This window comes from Copidosoma floridanum, unplaced genomic scaffold, assembly GCF_036245765.1.
Source record: "Copidosoma floridanum isolate Cflo_tuat_1 unplaced genomic scaffold, Cflo_Japanese_pri ptg000011l, whole genome shotgun sequence".
Taxonomy (NCBI): domain Eukaryota; kingdom Metazoa; phylum Arthropoda; class Insecta; order Hymenoptera; family Encyrtidae; genus Copidosoma; species Copidosoma floridanum.
Window position 1 is genome coordinate 1,256,729 of NW_028321888.1, and position 21,134 is coordinate 1,277,862.

The 21,134-nt window shown below is 30.5% G+C and overlaps 1 protein-coding gene across 4 annotated transcripts in view; it reads left to right on the forward strand.

Annotated features, from left to right (window-relative positions):
- The window catches only part of Pak (serine/threonine-protein kinase PAK 3-like protein), a 463,040-nt gene that overhangs the window by 336,541 nt on the left and 105,365 nt on the right, over positions 1–21,134 (forward strand). The gene's annotated exons all lie outside the window — the stretch shown is intronic.

Sequence of the window (21,134 nt, forward strand, 5' to 3'; positions counted from 1 at the left end):
ATATATATCTGGAATTATTAGAGTGTACACATCTGATAATAAGATTGAACGCTTAGCAGTTTCCTTCGACATGGGCTGGTTCACAAGAGGAACAGAAAGAACGTATGGTAGTCCATCTGAAACAGCAGCTGTGACTGGATTTTTTCCCAAAAAAGTTATTAGCTGTATTATCTTGATTCGAAAGTGTGCCAAATACGACCATGGACACTTGCCTGAAGATCACAATTGCAGGTTTAATTTTGTGGGAAATGCGAAAGCTATGGAGCCACATGCCGCAGTGGCACTAACTAAACACAATAGTATTTCGAAAGCGTGCAATCTTACAGTTGGTATATTCGTCGCAAACAATGATAGTAGCTCTATATGTGCCGTAAGAAAAGCAAATGATCATGAAATGGTGAAGCAATCTGACGAGACTCATACTTCTTAAGGCGTTACTAATGAGTTATACAAAATAAGTAAGAGTTACAAGGAATTAAATGGACCAGTAATTCAGTATCCTAAAAAGTGTTCTAACTACTGTGTATCACAAAATCAGGAAGATATCTTAAATATGACGAAAACAATAGAAAATATTCCTTATTATGCATTCAACGTACATGGAAATTCTGGTACAACTCTATGTACAACTCAGATTCTATAAACTATGTACACAAAAATATCAGAAACGGATTTTGGGATACTAATCTCTTTTAACTCTTAAAACTATTTTTTATAATCTAGCTAGCAAAGCTAGCCAGTACGTGGCTGGAGCTTCGAGCAATCCCGCCGAGCTTTTAAATGCCATTACAATAAGTAAGGCTCCAAAAGCAAGATTGTATGAAAAGTTGGCTGCTGGTGATGCCAGAGTAGCATGTGCGATAAGTAAAAAAAAATTTAGGTGAAATATGTACAACAAAACTATTCCAGAAACTTTGCTTATCTCCTGGAAGACAAACGCTGAAATACAGTGGGAAAGAAGATGCTTTGAGTCACAAGAAGTACGCGAAATCGTTGCCTCAAGCAATGAAACTGAAACGTATTTTGTTGGAAAATCTAAGACTGATTTAAAAAATAAAAAGGAAGCCAATGAGGGTACGACATACAAATTAAATATGAGCTTGCTTAGTTTTTTGCATGTGAATATTTCCATCATAGAAGTAACTGAAGCACCAGTTACTATGTTGTTTGATTGAGAAACTGAAAGCTTCTTCAAGACATCAGACATTTTACAGATAGCAGCCCAATGTAATGACGATAAATTTTCTATATTTGTAAAGCCGACGCAAAAAAATTAAGAAAAAGCCACAATATCCATTGTTTGCGGTACGTTTACGGAGAGCTTCTATTCCATAGTAAACCGATTGCAACGGTTACGTTACAAGAAGCATTGCAAAAACTCTGCGATTTTTTATGCACTCTTAATAGAAAGTGTATTTCAATTGCTCATACTTGCTCTTTTGATTACCCTCGATTGATACATGCTATCAAAAATGTGTTTTTAATGGAACATTTTCTTGCTGTAGTTGGCAGATTTTGCCATTCACTTTCAGATATAAAAAAAAAGTACGGGGATAAAAGGTAAAAGTAATAATAAGCTTAAAAATTTTGTAAAAAAATTAGAAATTGATATTACGGAAGCTCACAATGCCCTTAATGATGCCTTGATATTAAATTTAGTACTCGAAAAACTAAAAAACTCTAGTGTGCAACTACAAAATTCTTACTTAAGTTGAGAGGATGCCCAAAACAAAATAATTTTAAATTACAATTTATGAAATAAAATGCAAAAAACTAAAGGCTCTAAATGCTTGTACGTTACAAAATATGAGAAAAAGTTGGCTGCCAATTATATTAGCTTTGGAATGCTTGTCGACGCCTACAAAAAGAATAAACATTATGGAATAATGCGTATCTTAGGCAAGGATAGTAATGATAACGTTAAAGTCGCCGTCAACAAGAGAGTATTACAAAAAATCTTTTCGTATTTTAAAAGCAGAGAAACATGTAATACTGCGCATGAAATCGTTGTTTCATTCCTCACTATTAATTACTATCATACGTTATTTCTGTAACGTTAAATAAATGTGTAAGTTCTTTAAAATTAGTTTTAGCTAAAATTTTATTGTTTGGTCGACAATTAAAATTCATAGTTACATGCACTCACTACAATATACAAATATTTTTAATTTAATTTTCCATAAGTCTCCGTGTTAAACGCCGTAACAGAAAAACAATCGTAACTTCCTTCTAGTGCACCTTAGATCAACAAAATTGTAACCACGTTTCCTTAATACGCTGACATACTAGTTTGTGAAGTTTTATAAATTTTGTATCCATATTTAAGTTACCGACAGTAATACCTTAATCTAATCATGTTGATTATGTACATTTTCGTATGTACTTTTTCTTTGTTGTTGTACTGCGATGAGAAGAGTGAATATTAAGAATATAAGCGCTGGTATTACTTAGTCTAGACGTGGTAAATGGTTAACACATTTACACACGTCTGCATGAATAAATTTCAAATTAGAGTCTATTTTTTATCATTGATAAATGGTTATTTTTATAACTATGCGAGTTTTATAAAAAAATTAAAATAGTACAATTAATCATAAAAAAATTTGTGTTTTATTGAATAAGAATATCTATTAAGATAAATTTTAAAACATACATAATTATATATGCTTTTTTAACAAAATTGAGTTTTAATATAGGTACTAAGATCTCGTGTTATCAAATTACCTATAATTCAGTTTTATTTTATTTTGATTTATTAAATATACACCTAAACTCATTTGTTTCAGAAAAAAATGATTCACATTATTATTCTATGATACGTACTAGTCAAAGGAATAAGCAATGGACGGGTGGATTCCTTAAATTGAATATGAAATATAAGAAATATACGTCCAAGGTTATTTTATAAGTTCTTACTCAAGTTTTACGATGAACATCTTATTTTTTTGTATAAATCTTTGATTTCCAACTTTGTTTCAACTTATAAAAATTTTTGTCTATGGCATAGACTCGTATTTTCTCAATGCCTCCTTGAAAAAACGACATGTTATTAACCATTTAAATTAGCACACAAATTAGACTATATTAAAAATAGATTCTTGGATTTACGATTTAAAATGAAAAATTGCAAGAGATAAATTCAACTATTTAAGAAACATTTTTCATGATCTTGAATAAAGCCGTTGATATAGTTCGTCAAATCGTTCGAAATTTATGTAAAAAAAATAAAACTATTTGGGATTACAAAAATTTTTTTAGGTAGTAATTTATATAACCTTCTACTCGCCTTCGAATACAGTAACACAATAAAATTCTTACACGTATGGTCATTATTTTAAATATGAAAGTTAAGAAACAACTTTTGTTTAAATTTTGCTAAATTATTAAAACCGTTATAAAAATTGAGAATGAAAATAAAAAAATCTTTCATTGGCTTAAGAAAATAATAAACCTACGATTGTTGCTTAAGTAATTCAGATTTCAATAAAATAAAAGAATTTTTACCACACTAAATGGAAATACAAATTTTGAAAGTTATAAAATTTTGCATTTTATAGAAAAAGGTCTATTATTCAAGATACAGTGGAAAAACGAAAAAGTTTAGGTTATGTTTCTGCGTAGTCCAACCTCTTTCTATTTGTGCCCGTTGGTCATGCAAATTACCTCTAGATAATCCGTAAAAATGGTTATTTTGGGTATATCTAGCTTTCATTTCGAGATATGACTGTTTTTCGGATTTGAAGAGGTTATGTGGTGATAACAATTTTTCAACGATTTTTTAAATGTCAATATTAGTTTTTTAAACGTAGCACACCAAAAGAAAATTTTATTTTCACGTGTTTTTTCGAACTACAGTCAAAAAAAAGAAATAATTAAAGTTATGATTGTGCCTCGTCCAACCCCTTTATATTTTTGCACCTTGTTTATGTAGTTTATCTTCAGGAAGCCCGTTAGAATAGTTGCTCATTTTTCAAGATACAGCATTTTTTCTTGTTTACAATTGTTAGATTGTCGTATTATACTTATTTAATACTTTACGTAATTTGTTTTACATATATGTATACGTATAAAAGGATAAATGGGAAAGGAGAAGGATTTTCACTATATTTTTTCGAAGACTCTGAAGAGATCAAGCACTAATATATTCTGTATACAAACAGTATACAACTCTAAAGCAAAGCTCGGACTCACCAGAATTTCCACGTGGACCGGAGACATGCTACACGTCTATATGTATATAATATACACACGTATACTTTGCCTCTAGTGTAGGTACAGATTCTGTTTTTCTCTTCCTTTCTCTTTCCTTCATACCTATACCTCAGCTTGAGCTAGCGCATCAATTCAATCATAGCGTAGAAACATACATACCATATGTATACATAGGTTTAGTAGCAGCGTGAGGAAGAGGGTTCGCATGGCATACACGCGAGAGAGAGAGAGAGAGAGAGAAACGGAGCGGTAGACAGTATAGTGGTGCGCGCTGCGAGAGAGAGAGAGATGGAGTGGGAGGGCGAGTATAAAAGAGAAGATTAAGAAGAGGGCTTGGTCCCTAGGGTGGGTGCCTACGTGATTTCGTAACACATTTTCTCTTACGTGGCTGTTCACTCCCTAACATAAAAAGTTTTACTTCAAAAACGTTGATTAAATCAATATTATTATGTAGAATTATTTTCCATTACAAGTCATACATACTGTTTCTAATGTTCTCCAGTTCAAAAACAACGTTTGAGAATTAGAGCAGTACTAGTGATAATTAAGAAATTTAATCAATCACGTAATTCATATAACAAAACGAAAATTATTTCTTGTTACTAAATCAGTTTGAAGTAAAGTACTAGGCATAGCGTAGCCATAAAATTTTGTTCATTTGTACGTAAGCAAAGCGAGCTCCATCTAGGCTCAAATACGAGTTTAAATTAACTAGGGGATCTATATTAAGGGCAAGACTAATACTAATTACACAAGTATGGACACATATATAAATATATATATGTATATACTCCATTTGTGTTGGAGCCATTTTGCCTTAGAACTAGCAAGCACAATAATTTATTCGCACGCGTTATACATATTACTTGTAATCCAAAATCATAGGCCTTAACAATGTCCATCTAATTCATAGTTTTGTATGCCGTGTATGTATGTGTGTATTGCTTAGTGCTTAGCTTATGATTAACATATTTTTTTTTGTTTTTAAATGTTTTTTTTTAAACCACTGTATTTCTCTTCTCGGCTATAAAAATTTCCTTTTTGAGCCATTTTTGGCACTTAATGCATTTCGCTTAATACTTGAGATAGTAATTCGTCCTTTGTTGTCAAATAAACCCTCTTTCGTATTGTTGGTGGTTTTAGAATTGTTATATCAGTTTTGGCGTATACTTTTTATCCATTGTTAAACAATTCTACTATGTCTTTTACTCTTGATAATATTGCCACTATATTGAGGGTATCTCATTTGCTTTGCGTTACTATATTTTTAACATATATTTTTAACATTAACAAAATTTTTTCTATTAAATTAGCAGACACACAATTTCATAATTATAATTTAAAATTGATTAATAAATTTTTATTAGCTAACAACTATCCTCAAAGATTTATTGACAAATTTGTGAATAAAAGATTAAATACCTTGAAAAACATGAATATGATTGACAATAACAACAGAAATAAAAATAATTATAAATTAATCTTATCATTACCGTATATTCCCCACTTGCATAGTCATATTAAATATTATTGTAAGAAGCTTCACATTGGTCTTGTATACAGTTTAAACAATAAATTAAAATCGATCTTTTCACTTGGAAAAGATGTAACTGAGCCACTCGATAAAAAAAAATGTTGTTTACCACATACCATGTGCGAATTGCAACTGCTGTTATGTTGGTCAAACATCGAGAGCTGTAAAGTTAAGAATGACAGAACACAAAAGAGACATCGAGAAAAAAAAGAATACATCGGTACTATCACAACATAGCATTGAATTCACACATAATTTTAATTTTGATAATATTAAAATTTTAGACATAGAACAAAATTACAAAAAGCGCCTTTTTTCCGAAATGCTAAATATACATTACTTTAATAATAATATTAACAGACAACAAGATACAGAAAAATTGAAAGATTGTTATAGGTCTCTCGTTATGTCAATTAAGAAAGGTGACTAACTTTATATACATGATTCGAGGACCCCTTTCATTCATAGTATTAAGAAAACATGAACTGTTTATGTGCGTCTCAAGGAACTGCTTGCGATTCTTATTCGATTGTATTACGTGCGTGTACTATGTCATTTTTGTATGTGCAGGGTATAAAAGCAACTTAGCTTGAAACTCTGACTACATTACGATTTTACATCCCTTTCGTAAGAGTCAGAGGTATGTTATACATGTAACTTAATTTGCGTTTATTATATTTTACTTAAATTTGTATTGCAAAGAATTTTATTACTCATAGATTTTTGTACCTGATGAGGGCCGGGACGTTGTCCAAACGGCCGAAACGTCGTTTTGTTTTTTAATAAATTCAAAATTTGACAGTACCACCATTGGACGTTGTTTTTAATTATTTACCAACTGTCATTGGACGTTTTATTTGAATTACTATATTTTTGTTCAATTCTTGTTTGTATTGATATTCCCATTTATACTTAGCGTGTCATATGAATAAAAATGGTTTGTTGCTTGACAATTTTATTGCTAAACAACTATCTTGTATTTTTTCCCAAGCTGTGATGGCACTTAGTTTTTTATTAATGCTGAATTTACTGTGGTAGACACGAGTCATACGCCGATGTATTTTTCACATTCAGTGCTTACTGTTGCGTTCAGCTTTACAGAGCTTACCGTGTACTAAATTTATTTTTCACGCCGTTTACTATAACTTTTGATATTGATTAATATCAGGGAAAAGTGATTACTATTATAGTTAATAAATGTCTCATGCATTTAGTTCCTACGAGACTTATACCTTTTATAATATACAAAATAGAAATCGTCCATTTTATTAAGCTTGGTTAAAACAGAGAACCTGAATTTGTATTTTACGGGTATATATGACCTTTCTTTAAATCTCTTTTTGAAGTGAAACTTTTTTGAGGCGCGCCTTATATGGGAAGTTAACTCGTGAAATGAACGAGCGAGCAAATGCTGCCGTGTACATATATATATATTATCTGTACGTACTAACCAGTGCTGACTGCAGCGCAGAAGATTTGTTTGTCCTTGACTCTCCATCTCTCTCCCTCTATCTCGCATGTGCATAATGGTGCGCCGCAGTTACTCTATCTATATATATCACGAAGCCTCTCTATACTCTCTATCATAGACATATGTATGTCTAAGCTCTCTACAGTACTCTATACCTACTGCTACATGGTAAAAATCGCAACGTGGCTGTAATACAGGCCTCTTTTACAGCTAAGGTACTGTTAGGTAAATAATGTCGGACACAAAACTTTCCTATTTATCCCTTTATATATAGATATGTATGTACGAGTGTACATTAAAAACCGTGCATTAAGTATTAAATATGCATAATATGACAAGCTAATCTTTGAAAATAAGAAAAAACCAGGTGTTGGTTTTGGGACCTCTAGCAGAAGTAAAACTTCCAACTAGTGAGTTATTGAACTCGGTATTTTAAAAATCGTATAGTGTTAGGGACACTTTTTATAAATTTTATGATTGAAATAGTATGTTTTTGAAAAAAAGCCTGACAAGTAGATCGCTTTCATTTATTTAATTTATTTTATATGTAGTCATGCTATTACAATTACAGTTGTTAGGGGCTGACGGCAAGAAATTTAAATTTGAAACGGAAACACGCCGTGGTCCATGAGTTTACTTTATCATTGTATGATTTTTACTTGGGTTTTAATGTTATAAGATAATACAAATTTAAGTTTTGCGGCTCATGAATGAAGCCAAAGCTTTGGTACCTTTACATTTGTTTAGTATCAATTGCCATTACAAAAAAAAAAAAAAAAAAAAAAAAAAAAAAATTTGAATAAGTCATTGTGCCACGCTCTAAGTCCCTACCAATGAGGGATCTACTTAACGTATTTCTTACATAACTATATTTTATGTATGATTTTTTATAGAAGAGTCCTATTTTATTCATATTTTTTACGAACAATTGAATTTTTTATTACAAAAGCCATGCTTTTTCTAGGTACTTGAAATATTTTATTTTAAAAATGCGTGAATTCCTAAACCATTGGATTTGTTACAAACAAAACAAAAAATAATTTTTTATTTTGGATTACAGCAAATGTTTTTCAAAGAGCTTCTTTAAATTTTTTATTTTTGTAGTTATTTATCATTATTTCTGATTTTATTCCTATTCATTACATATAGTTTTATTTATGGTGACAAGAGCTATGCTTTTACCAGGTGTTTTGGAACTCACGTGTTTTTACGAATAACTATTTATTTCGCAAATACCTCGTAAACTATTGATCCGCAAATGGAAATTCAAATTGAGAATAAATCCGCAAGTAAGGGGGAACCGTTGTAGCCCTGCATGGTTACAAAATAATAATGTTTAGTACCTATAGGCGCCGGCTTCACTAGTCTCCTGTACAGAGAGAGTTTCTAATAACTATTTTTACGGATTATCTAGAGGTAATTTATTCAGAATGGCATGTTTAGAACATCAATACGGATGTTGACAGAACCTTCAAAAAGTTTTTGTTAGAACATAACCTCTAAAAATGAAAAAAAACAGTCGTATTTTAAAAGGGAAGCCAGATAGGCCAAAAACAACTCCACGTATAGAAAATAAGAATTGTGGTAAAAAATGTAAGTCACACTGATCTATACAAACAATCGTAAGAATTCTAAAAATGATAAGTCATATCTCAAAGGCAAAGCTACATCCTACATATGCTACCAACAAGTTGATTTATTTTCTATTCTCTATTATGAATTATAAGAATAATTGTCAAGTGACCAAAACTTATATTCTTATCACTAATTTTGATATTAGTAGAAATTAGTTAAACACGGGTTAATTTTAATATTAAGTTATAAGTTATGCTACAAATTGTATTGAATGAAAAATGTAACTTTACAATAGAAAATAGCTATATGTCTATCGTTTTTTTAATCTCAATGAGATAGAGTGGATTATTTTACTTTCACGGCAGCATAAATTAAAAAAAATTTCAATTGTTGGATACAATAATTCCAAAAAGAATTGATTGTACATATATGTTGCCATATCAAATGCACGAAAAGAATTTACAAATTAAAGGACCCGTAACGAGACAAAAGTACCTTTTTTCGGAGCAGTATAGTAAATATTTTTGTTTCATTCTGCATTACATGACCAACAGTTCGTACATATATTAATACGTATATTATAACAAACATAGAAGTGTACTTATTGAAATTAGCTGTAATCAAATTTTCAATGTTTTTGTTATACAGAGTTTAATTACATTTAAATTAGAAGTTCCACTTCTGCTGGGGGTCTCAAAATTAACACCTGGTTTTTTTCTTTTTTTTTATCTTTTAAAAACGTAACGTGTTAAAATTATTTACAAAATTGTCTAATATTATTAAGATAAAATTTTCTCCTCCGCCTGTTATTGTCAATGTGATTTAACTAATAAGTGCCTTGCCCAAGTTCCTACTTGATAGTATGATGGCTTTCATCTAGATCAAATAATTTGGCTATACATTTATTTTTACTGCTCGGAGTGTTTAAAGATTCAACCAGAACGAGGGCTTTTACATTGAAAGTGTGGTGTATACCACTGTGTTACTACTGTTCATACGTTTTTTAAATTTTTTATGCATTAAATTTTTTGCTAAGCATAATTTTGTGTTTGCTTCAATGTTATTAGTTGTCTGAAGTTTCAATTATTCTTCTTATACTCAAGTGGTCTTTTTTTTTAAATGTAATTTTAATGGTGTATACGACGTAGTATCATGATATGATTCATTTATAATATTTTAATTATTTGTATAAAACATACTCACTTAGTGTGTTTACAATGCCGCAAGAAAGTTCTAAAGTATTGACCTAACTTTCTGTGAATTCTATCTACTGGATTGAATTGTGGATACCGTATTAAAGAAAATGTGTGAGTAATATTAGATTTTTTTGATTTTCTCACCCATTTTTCGGTCGTAAATTTGTTACCATGGTCAGTAATTTTGGCAATTTTTCTGTAATTAAAAAAGTAATAATTAAATAGTTTATTTTTTATAATATTTGTTGTAGCCCATTTTATTTGGTACATTACAACATGTTTAGAGAATATGTCTGTAGAAGGAAGCGAGAAACGAACTCCACCTTTTCATTTCGGTATGGGACCATAAAAATTAATGGCCATTATTTCATTTTGTTTTTCAGATTAATTGGCTCGTGTTATTTGCATTAATCTAAACATGTACTTTATTTTCTGATTTATTTGACAGCCTTTTAGTAACACATAAACCTTTAGTTCTATTTTAGATGTATAAGAGTGTTTTTGTAATATTTTGGTAATTTTTTCAGGTCCTATGTGACTATATATTCATTGAGTATCATTTATTAGCATGTAAATAATATTCTCCAGTATGAATGTGACACCACTACTTACTTTTATTTAGTTTATTAAAGTGCCAAACTTTTGATGGTTTTTCTAAATTTTGAATATATTCGTCTTATTGCTATAATTCACTTTATTTTTTGAAATTAGCTAATTATTTTTAACTAGATTTATCTGCTAACAGAGAAACAACAATGACCTCAGTGGAAGATTTATCATGATAGCTCTTAGGCCAAGTCGCCGAGGCCACCTACTACCATCTATGTGTGAGGGTGTATTGCTGCACCCATTTTCTAACCCTTATACTGATGTTATACCTAATCCATGGGCACAGTACGAGTATCTCCGGTGAAACACCTTGCCAGTTAACCTGACACTCTCTGCACCAACGGTGCATTGGGTCCACTCGCCACTGTGTAGCCTTTCCCCGCAGAGGACTCTATATTTCAGGACGTTCGATACTCGCCGGTTAAGCCGGCGCTTTCTGCTGAAGCATCAGATCCAGGCTAGTTAGCATCCCTGGAGAAGCCCCATGTTTCAGGAACCACTCCTCGCCGGTAATGCTGGCGCATTGGATCTGCTAAGCCCTACCTCCTAACTCTGTTTCGCATCAACCCAGGCCCGACGATCTGTGGGGTAAAAAAGAAGCCCTGGAATTACTCTGAAGGAAAATTCCACGGAAAACCCCGCCTCGAAACAGCTGGGGTTACATAGGAACTTTTTCCGATGAAAATAGTTTCTGAAAAAATCTGCATCCACCGGGAATTGAACACACGATTCGTAGAATAGCGTTGTATCAGTAACAAGCATGCTTGCCACTGAGCCAACGCTGCTCCTATATTAATTGTACTTATTACTTATTAAATTGTTGAGGGCCCTCTGATACATTTTTTTCCATACAAAACGTATTTTTTTATTTTTCATTTTATTTAATTTTTTCAAGTAATTTTAATAACAAAAATGCGTATGTAGAGTAGTTTTTGACTAAATAAGTTTCACAATAGATGAATTCAAGGGAAGTTTACAGTTGTTTTAGATTTTCAGGTGAACTGCAATTTTTAATAGCAGTGATGTTATTGGGATGAGGTTTTAAACCTTGATTACTTAATGTATGACCTAAGAAAAAAATTTCCTGTTTGGCAAAATTGGATTTTTCGAATTTAAATTTGAAATTATGTTTGTCTAACTTAATAGTTATAATTTTTGATTATTGTTAATGTCTTTCAAAACTTATATATATTATGGCTAAGTCGTCCACAGAAGATCTGATTAAATCTTCAAGGTCGTGAATTACTTGGTTTAGACCTCGCAACAAACCTGCACTATTGATGCTTATACCAAAATCAACTACATTAAATTTGTACGAATTGATTTTTTTGTGTATCATATATTATTATACAATTGTTCACCAGTTTAGAAATAATGATGGACATCAATACCATTTCCCAACTCCTGATCTTAATATCCATCAAACTTTGTGTTTTTAAACTCGTACATCACTTCCTATTATATTAGTCTCTATATCATGTATTAAATCATTTTAAGTGTCTTCAAATATTCAGTAGTATAGTGAGTTGAATTTAGTCTTTCGTTATTAAAAAAACTCAATTTTTTAAATGCAACTACTTCGTGTTTCCCGAAGGTGTAAAAAATCTCGCATTTTACACAGGTTCGTAATTTGTATTTTAATATCATATCGAAGGATTTATGACTTTGTCCGATCATTCATGAGCGTAATTATGGTTGATCATTCGTTTCATATAAGTTTTCATATTTTTTATAATAAAGTTATCGTAAGGGGGTCTACTTGGAGACTGATTGTTATTTGATAGGTAACTCACATTTTTACCTTGATAATTTTTATTTTATGAGGGTGATCAAGAGTGTTGATTTTTATTTATTGGATTATATCAACGAAATGTTGATTCTCTTTGTTATTATAGTCAGACAAAATTTTTACTAATTTGTCAACGTTATTTGAATTCTGCACTCCAATAGTTAACCTTAGATCATCGTCAAAATGGTTAGCTAGCATATGTATGAAATCGGTGTTAGCCGAATGTATTTTTTAATTTTTTTGTAAAGTCCAGGATATTTATAGTGTAATCAACACGTTTTCATTTTTTTTGCTTGTTATATCTGCCCGATTCTATTTTATTCCTTATATCTTCTTGAATATTGTTACACTAGTTCTTAAAATTGTTCCAAAAAGCCATTTTAGGTATCTATTGCGTTTTCTTTAATTAACCACCATTTTAGAGCACATTCTTTGAAGCATGATGATAAAACGTGTTTTACATCAGCTTAAGAAAATTTATTACATTTAATTAAATCTTATGAAAATTCATTGGTCTTTCATTGTCATAACCTTTAAATAAAGGTTACAGTAAACTAGGAGATTAAAGCATAGATTTAGCTTGAAAATTAATACTAATTCGTATCCTCTGTTCAAGTGATTTTATTTTTCCTTTGATTTTATTTTGTGCTTTCATTCATTTGATCAAGACAAGTTTTTTTCCATACGTTAAGACCATTTGTTTCTTTTTATACTTTCATCTACATACATCGAAAGTCGAAGATATATGCAAAAACATTTTCAAGATGTAATGTCTGTAATGAGAAAATGTACTAGATTAAATTTGTTTACAACTGTAACTCAATCGAAATAATAAGAGTTAATTTTAACAAGATTGCTTAAAGACTGACTAATTTTTTAAATATAGCTGTTAAACTCCTTTACTTCAAATAAACGTCAGTTTTGGATAACATTAAAAATGGTGTATTCGATAAAGTATAAACATACGTCTACACCATTAAATTCTGGAAACCTGGTCCACCTCATGCATACAATCTAATAACTTTGCATCCTGATTGAAAAATTATTACACCTCAATCAATTAATTTAATTATTTTAGCTAAAATTCCTTCTGGTAATACAAAACTTACAAAATAAGTAATTAAACACATGCTTCACAGACATCATACAGAAGAAATTTCGTGTATAATTGATTAAAATTGTATAAAAACTTTTCAAAAACTTTTTACAAACGTAACTTACTTTTAAATGAATTGTTACCCCTAACATAATGAAAAAAATATTACCTATTAACAACGTATTAATAATTTTTAAAGAAAAGTTAAAAGTTTAGTAAATAATCCAATTATTGTACCGTATAAGAAAATTTTGTTGATATAATATAAATGTCGTATTAAGGTTGAATTCTGTGTGATTGTTTAAGACATAGGATATATTTATGGCTACATGCATAAAGGTAGTGGTACATTACAATTCCAAAATTAAAAGACGAAGACAATGATTTATTTGATGAAATTAATAGTCACGTTGGTGCTAGATGTGTAGATCCGATGAAACAAGCTTTGAGATTGCAATAATTCATAATTTGTTGTATAAGTTATTTAGTTTTAAATAAGTCTATTTATCTTGAAAATAAATAAAAACTTGTGTTTAAAGAAAATAATGTTAAAAGTGTTACATAACAGTACATAACTCAGTAAACAGCTTAACAAACAAGCAGTAAAATAAACATGATAACCTTGCAAAATCCATAGTGTATGTAAACATTCCAAAATACTACATTTTAAATAATAAATTGAAAATTTAAGAAAGAAGAAAAAATGTATTAAAAATTACTGCAATAGGTAGGTTTCACATAACATCTCTAAAAGAACATAACAGATTATTTTTAAAATTTGTATTTAATAAAGTAACTAGTTTGACATTGTTGAAAGATATTAAATCACGTAAAGAAATAACATAAAAAAGTTCAAGTATGTTGCAATTGCAGTGAGTTAAATTGATTATGATAAAAACATGTATGATATTTTGAATGAAGCAATTGCTGTTATAGTTCTTTATCAATTAAGACCATTTTTTGCTTTGTTTTTTATTTTAAAAAACATTCAAGGCCATAAAATTAGAAATAAATATAAAGAATTTTTTAGAGGATTTTCCTGATGCTTAAACTGATTTAACTATTTTTAATATCAAACACATTTTCGATTTAAAAGACAAATCGTGACAGTACTTTCATTTACCTACCCCAAAAAAATGATGTGAATGAAGAATTGAATTTCAATAAAGAAATGTTCAAATGAATATTTATAATTTAGTATAATAACCAGAAAAAAATTAAACATTCTTTGCAAATAAAAAAATTATATTTTTCTATAGATAGTCTGGGAGGATCCGGGATAACTTATTTGTGTGACACAGTAATTTACTATACTTGTTCTCAAAATAAAAAAATTTTTTGTGGCATGAACTGGCATAACATTAATTTTGCTTCTAAAAGGAATATTACTCCAGGGCAAGTCATAAAACTACCAGACTTTCTTTAAATATTAATAATACATCAAGTGCCTTTTTCATAATACATTAAAAAAAAAAATGTATGTAGACATAAATGTGTATACGTTTTATTTAAATACATATACATCTCGTTTAATTTTTAATCCAATTTCTTATTAAACTTCGAGAAGACAAAAAATTATCTCATTGCTATATCGTATTTAATTTAAAACATTTAATTAACGTACAAATTTAAATGAAAATAAGCTTAGTAAATGTAATCAATCTTATAGTGAATAGATATAGATTTTTATCCTAATCCCTACTTATCCAACTACCTTCTACGCCATTTTAAGAAAACCTAACGTAAACCCTACTGACAAAGATTAGTAGAGATTGCTGACTGCAATGCTACGGCGCAAATTTACTTTTGGCCACTGTTTCGAGCGCCTTGTGGCGGCTAAGCGGTCGAACCAGGCGCACATTTTTTTTTTATTTAAGAAGCGTGGAGGGTATATACTGAGTGTGTGCCTACGGATTCGCGCGGAAATGGGCATGTAGGCACATACTTTGGAGACGCGTGGAAGGGGTACACTGAATATGTGCCTATACGGAGAGAGGAAAATGATAGCGAAAGAAAGTAACGAGTCTTTCTCGCTATACTTACTTCTTAAATAAGGTCTCAGAAATTGAGGGTAAATAGAGAAAAAAAAACATTTTACATCTAATATTTGTTAAATAGAAAAACCTATTTTAATTTACAATTCTCTATAACATATAAAAGTTTAAGAAAGGCTAGCCATATTATTTTTCGAAAATTAAATGATACAAATAAATGCTTACGCAATTGCAAGCTCAGACTTTCAAGGCATTTATTTTTTAGTTCTTCTTGTACTTCGGATTTTTGTATAGTACTGCGTATCGAAGTACGTTGACAAAATATTTAGCTTAAAATATTTTTTGAGGTTGATAATATGACTAAAAGCACCTGAAATATAAATTATTATTTTTACTCATCATAATCGCCATGAACTGTAGGCCAAGCTCCGAAGGGTATCAATGAACATATGTGACTTCGGCTTGTATGGGATTTGAAGTCTGAATAGCTAAGGTGGTTAGGGCATATGCCTTCGGTGACATATTTTGGTAATTTGGGGTTCAATTCTGATTGCCGTCAGATTTTTTTTTTTTTTTAATATAATTAAGTATTCTGTTTTAATTTCTTATTGTAACTTTCGTTTTAATTTATAGATATTGTCAACACTTTTTTTTGGGCACGTTAAAAAAATTTTATTTTTAATACTGTGTCACGTACATAGAATCCTATTGCAACAACTGGATATTAAATAATTTATTACGTAAATAGTTATAGCTGGCAAGGCTAGTTCATAATTTCAAAGGTAATAATTTGAATGATAGTAACATTGATAACTAAGTTAATACTTGGTAGATCATATAAATCTTTATGTGCGTATCCGTATGCTTGCATGTGTTTGACCTCAGACTTTTCGACCGATGTCAATGATTCAGGACTCAGAAGGATTACTTTTTCATATTGTTACGATGGCTTGGGAAAAACAATCGTTATAGCTTTTTAAGGTTGCCATACCTCTTGACGATTTCTTTATTTTTTTAAGCAGATTGTTGTATTATTTAGGTGGAAAAAATATTCTTATACATACATTAGTTATTTATTTAATATTTATTTTATTAAAATGAAATTATTATTTGATGAAGAAAAAAAAGAAAAATTTAAAAACCTTCTGGAGAGAAGAAAAATAAAAATTAAGCAATTCGTTCTCTATAAAATAAAATCATTTCGAAAATTAAATTGATATTACAAATAACCCGTAAATGAAATCAGAATATTTATCACATTAGTAAAATTATCCTATAAAAAAAACTCTTATGGAATGTGCGAAAATAGAAAATGTGGTTTTTTGGTACTGTATAAAATAAGATCTTGGTAAGAATTTCGTTAAAATAAGATAATTTTGCTTCAATGTGATAAATATTATGATTTCATTGACGAGTTTTATACATCTGAGCTTGTAATTTATGTATGTACATTTTGATCCTTACTATAGCTTAAAAAATAAATGTAGTTTGGTTTGTTTTTAAGTATCCTACACGATTGATTAATAACGAAAAACTTTAGATTGCAATAATTGACTACAACTTTTAATTTACTACTCAACATAATTTGATAGTGTTCAATAAATTTCTACCTGCAGAGACAATACTTAAACATTTAACGATAGCAAGGCTAATTCATAATTTTATAATACCAAACAAATGATTTTTAAGGTTAGGAATAAAATTTAAATGTTTTCAAACTTCCAAAAAATCATAAACATCCAGTTTACGAGAGAAAATAGCCAAAGGCCCAAAAAATTTACTTTTGTTTTAATATTATCATTAACAATCATTACCAGTAATTTTTTACAATAGTATTTTTTTCAATTAAAAAAATGGGGGCTTAATTTTTTTATGTTGTCAGCACATAGATATTAAAATTATATCAAATCCCACAATTTAAATTGCACCAGTGGCTTTAATAAATGCATGCAAACTTTATGTGTTACAAAAAATTGATACAACGATATCCTTATTTGTAATATCAATTTAATTTTCGAAATGATTTTATTTTATAGAGAACGAATTGCTTAATTTTTATTTTTCTTCTCTCCAGAAGGTTTTTAGATTTTTCTTTTTTTTCTTCATCAAATAATAATTTCATTTTAATAAAATGAATATTAAATAAATAACTAATGTATGTATAAGAATATTTTTTCCACCTGAATAATACAACAATCTGCTTAAAAAAATGAAGAAATCGTCAAGAGGTATGGCAACCTCAAAAAGCTATGACGATTGTTTTTCCCAAGCCATCGTAACAATATGAAAAAGTAATCCTTTTAAGTCCTGAATCATTGACATCGGTCGAAAAGTCTGAGATCAAACACATGCAAGCATACAGATACGCACATAAAGATTTATATGATCTACCAAGTATTAACTTAGTTATCAATGTTACTATCATTCAAATTATTACCTTTGAAATTATGAACTAGCCTTGCCAGCTATAACTATTAACGTAATAAATTATTTAATATCCAGTTGTTGCGTAGGATTCTATGTACGTGAGACAGTATTAAAAATAAAATTTTTTTAACGTGCCCAAAAAAAAAGTGTTGACAATATCCATAAACTAAAATGAAAGTTACAATAAAAAATTGAAACAGAATGCTGAATTATATTAAAAAAAAAAAAAAAAATCTGACGGCAATCAGAATTGAACCCCAAATTGCCAAAATATGTCACCAAAGGCATATGCCCTAACCACCTTAGCTATTCAGACTTTGAATCCCATACAAGCCGAAGTCACATATGTTCATTAATACCCTTCGGAGCTTGGCCTACAGTTCATAGCGATTATGATAAGTAAAAATAATAATTTATATTTCAGGTGCTTATAGCCATATTATCAACCTCAAGAAATATTTTAAGCTAAATATTTTGTCAACGTACTTCGATACGCAGTACTATACAAAAATCCGAAGTACAAGAAGAACTAAAAAATAAATGCCTTGAAAGTCTGAGCTTGCAATTGCGTAAGCATTTATTTGTATGATCTAATTTTCGAAAAATAATATGGCTAGCCTTTCTTAAACTTTCATATGTTATAGAGAATTGTAAATTAAAATAGGTTTTTTATCTTACAAATATTAGATGTAAAATCTTTTTTTTTTCTCTATTTACCCTTAATGTCTGAGACCTTATTTAAGAAGTAAGTATAGCGAGAAAGACTCGTCACTTTCTTTCGCTATGATATACGTGGTCAGATTGTTGTATAGCTGTAGTCGGCATTTCCATACACCACTCCTTTCTCCGTAGGCACATATTCAGTATACCCCTTCCACGCGTCTCTAAAGTATGTGCCTACATGCCCATTTCTGCGCGAATCCGTAGGCACACACTCGGTATATCCCCTCCACTCTTCCCAAATAAAAAAAAAATATGTGCGCCTGGTTCGACCGCTTGGCCGCGACAGGGCGCTCGAAACAGTGGCCAAAAGTGAGCTCGCCCCGTAGCCTTGCAGTCAGCAATCTCTCCAATAATCTCTGCTACTGATGTTCATGGACCCTGATTGGTATTCGTACCTGTGCATGTTGTATATATACGTATACAAGAACGTATATACATTTTATTTTTATATCTATGTATAAAATGTGTATATGTTTGTATAGAAAAGGTGACTTATGCAGAGAATCATATGCCAGGGGGTGGGGTTGTTATTTTGCAGATAAATTACGAATTATGCAGATGTCCGCATAATTCTACCGTGTTATTAACATATGTCTTTAAAGGACGTAGTCTGCATAAGTCACCTTTTCTAAACAAATATACATATAAACTCGCAAACCGGGCAGATCTACGTGGGTTACTCGAGGGCCAACGCCCTTTACGAAAGGCTACCTGCAGCCAGGTACTTACGACGAAGTTGATACTGCTTTGCTGTCACTGGGACACCCCCATGGTATGGTACGGCGTCATCAAGGAGAACCAGCTTGAGTCACCAGGCATCCCTGTTGACGAAGACCAAGAGCTGCTGATCGTTACTCGTCGTCTTACTAATCTTCCACTGGCTTACAGAAAAGGGCCACAGCACCAGCACTGCACCAGGGCGTTATGTCAAGGACAAACGCAGAGGACCACTAAGAAATAAGAAAATTCAAGAAAACTCTAAAAGACGCTTCTCTCGTGAAAACAAACAAAAACCACGCTTTACTTGCGTTCAACAGCCCGAGCAAATCTGCTTTTTCTTTTTCTCTTTTCAAGCTCTCTTCCCTTTCTGGCCTACCTATACCTTATACCCCCCGTGTTCCTCTTTTTTTACCTTCTCTGATGGCTTGACTGTGTAGCACGATTACTATATTGATGTCTTTATATAAAGTGACTTATGAGGACTTTACGTGCTTTTAGATTATATACTTATAACATTAAAAAATTAATGAGGACAGCCCGTATAAGTACGATTTTATTCTCATAATAACTTTTTTTTACATAATTATGTCCGCATAAGTGATTATTGATATGTACATATATATATATATATATATATATATATATATATATATAAAATATATGTTAATAAATAGTGACTTATGCGGACTTTACGTGCTTCTCACGTATATATTAATAACATGGTAGAATTACGTGGACGTACACATAATTCCACTTTTGTCCTAATAATAACCCTTACATACATGTGATTGTCGACATAAGTCACCTCTTGATAAACATATATATATGACACATTTAACTATATCTCCCTATACTATATAGTTGTTAGCGTGGATCATTCTACATAACTCCCCATGGACCCCTACCAGCCCTCACCAACCCCCCAACATTTCCCCATAGATCCGCTTACCGACCCCCCACAAACTAAGATGAGAATCGCTTGGTTTATTACTATTTGATTTATTACTAACCCCCCCACCCTGAGATTTTACAGACCTTCTGACAAACCCTACCGAATCCCTGCACCATTTTCATTGACCCCTTAGACAGTCCCCCATCCATCAGTATAACGAAGGATTTTTTCAAAGTTGACGCACATAATCTCTTTATATGATATTTCTCTTTATGTACATTATGTATTTAGTTAACAAATTAATATAGTAATATCGTGAGAACTAAACTGGGTCACAATAATTATTAAGACCTATAAGTAATAACGGTATTTCGAACAAATGGCTCGTTGGTAATAACTGATTAGACATAAATTAAAATATTAAATACACAATAGAAACATCTCATCAAAAACAATGCAAAAAAAACCTAGGTTTATTGCAGGTGATAACTCATAATAAATAAACAAATTAGAATTTTATGTCTTTTTATAGAATTCGTATTTATGTGTGAGAGCTTATTCTATCCTCGTAAGCCAATGGCATTCTGAAGGTTAGTTTTTAATTTAAGGACACAATATTCAAAATTTGTTTCACATTATGCAATAAACATTTTTAATTGTTGTTTAAAGCTTGTTAAAAATCTTTTGAACTAAAAAATTATTTCATCTAGTTTTTCACACAGCCGAGAAAGCAAATAGATGGGCGTGATACGTACTAATGATTTTTTGTTAGTCCAGTTTGAGCTATGGAAATTTAACTATCTCATGTCATAATTATCATGAGAACTTAGTTAAAACATTTATAAAGTTTGTAGTATTGTCAGAATGCAAAAAATTTGTCAATCTATTAGTAGATA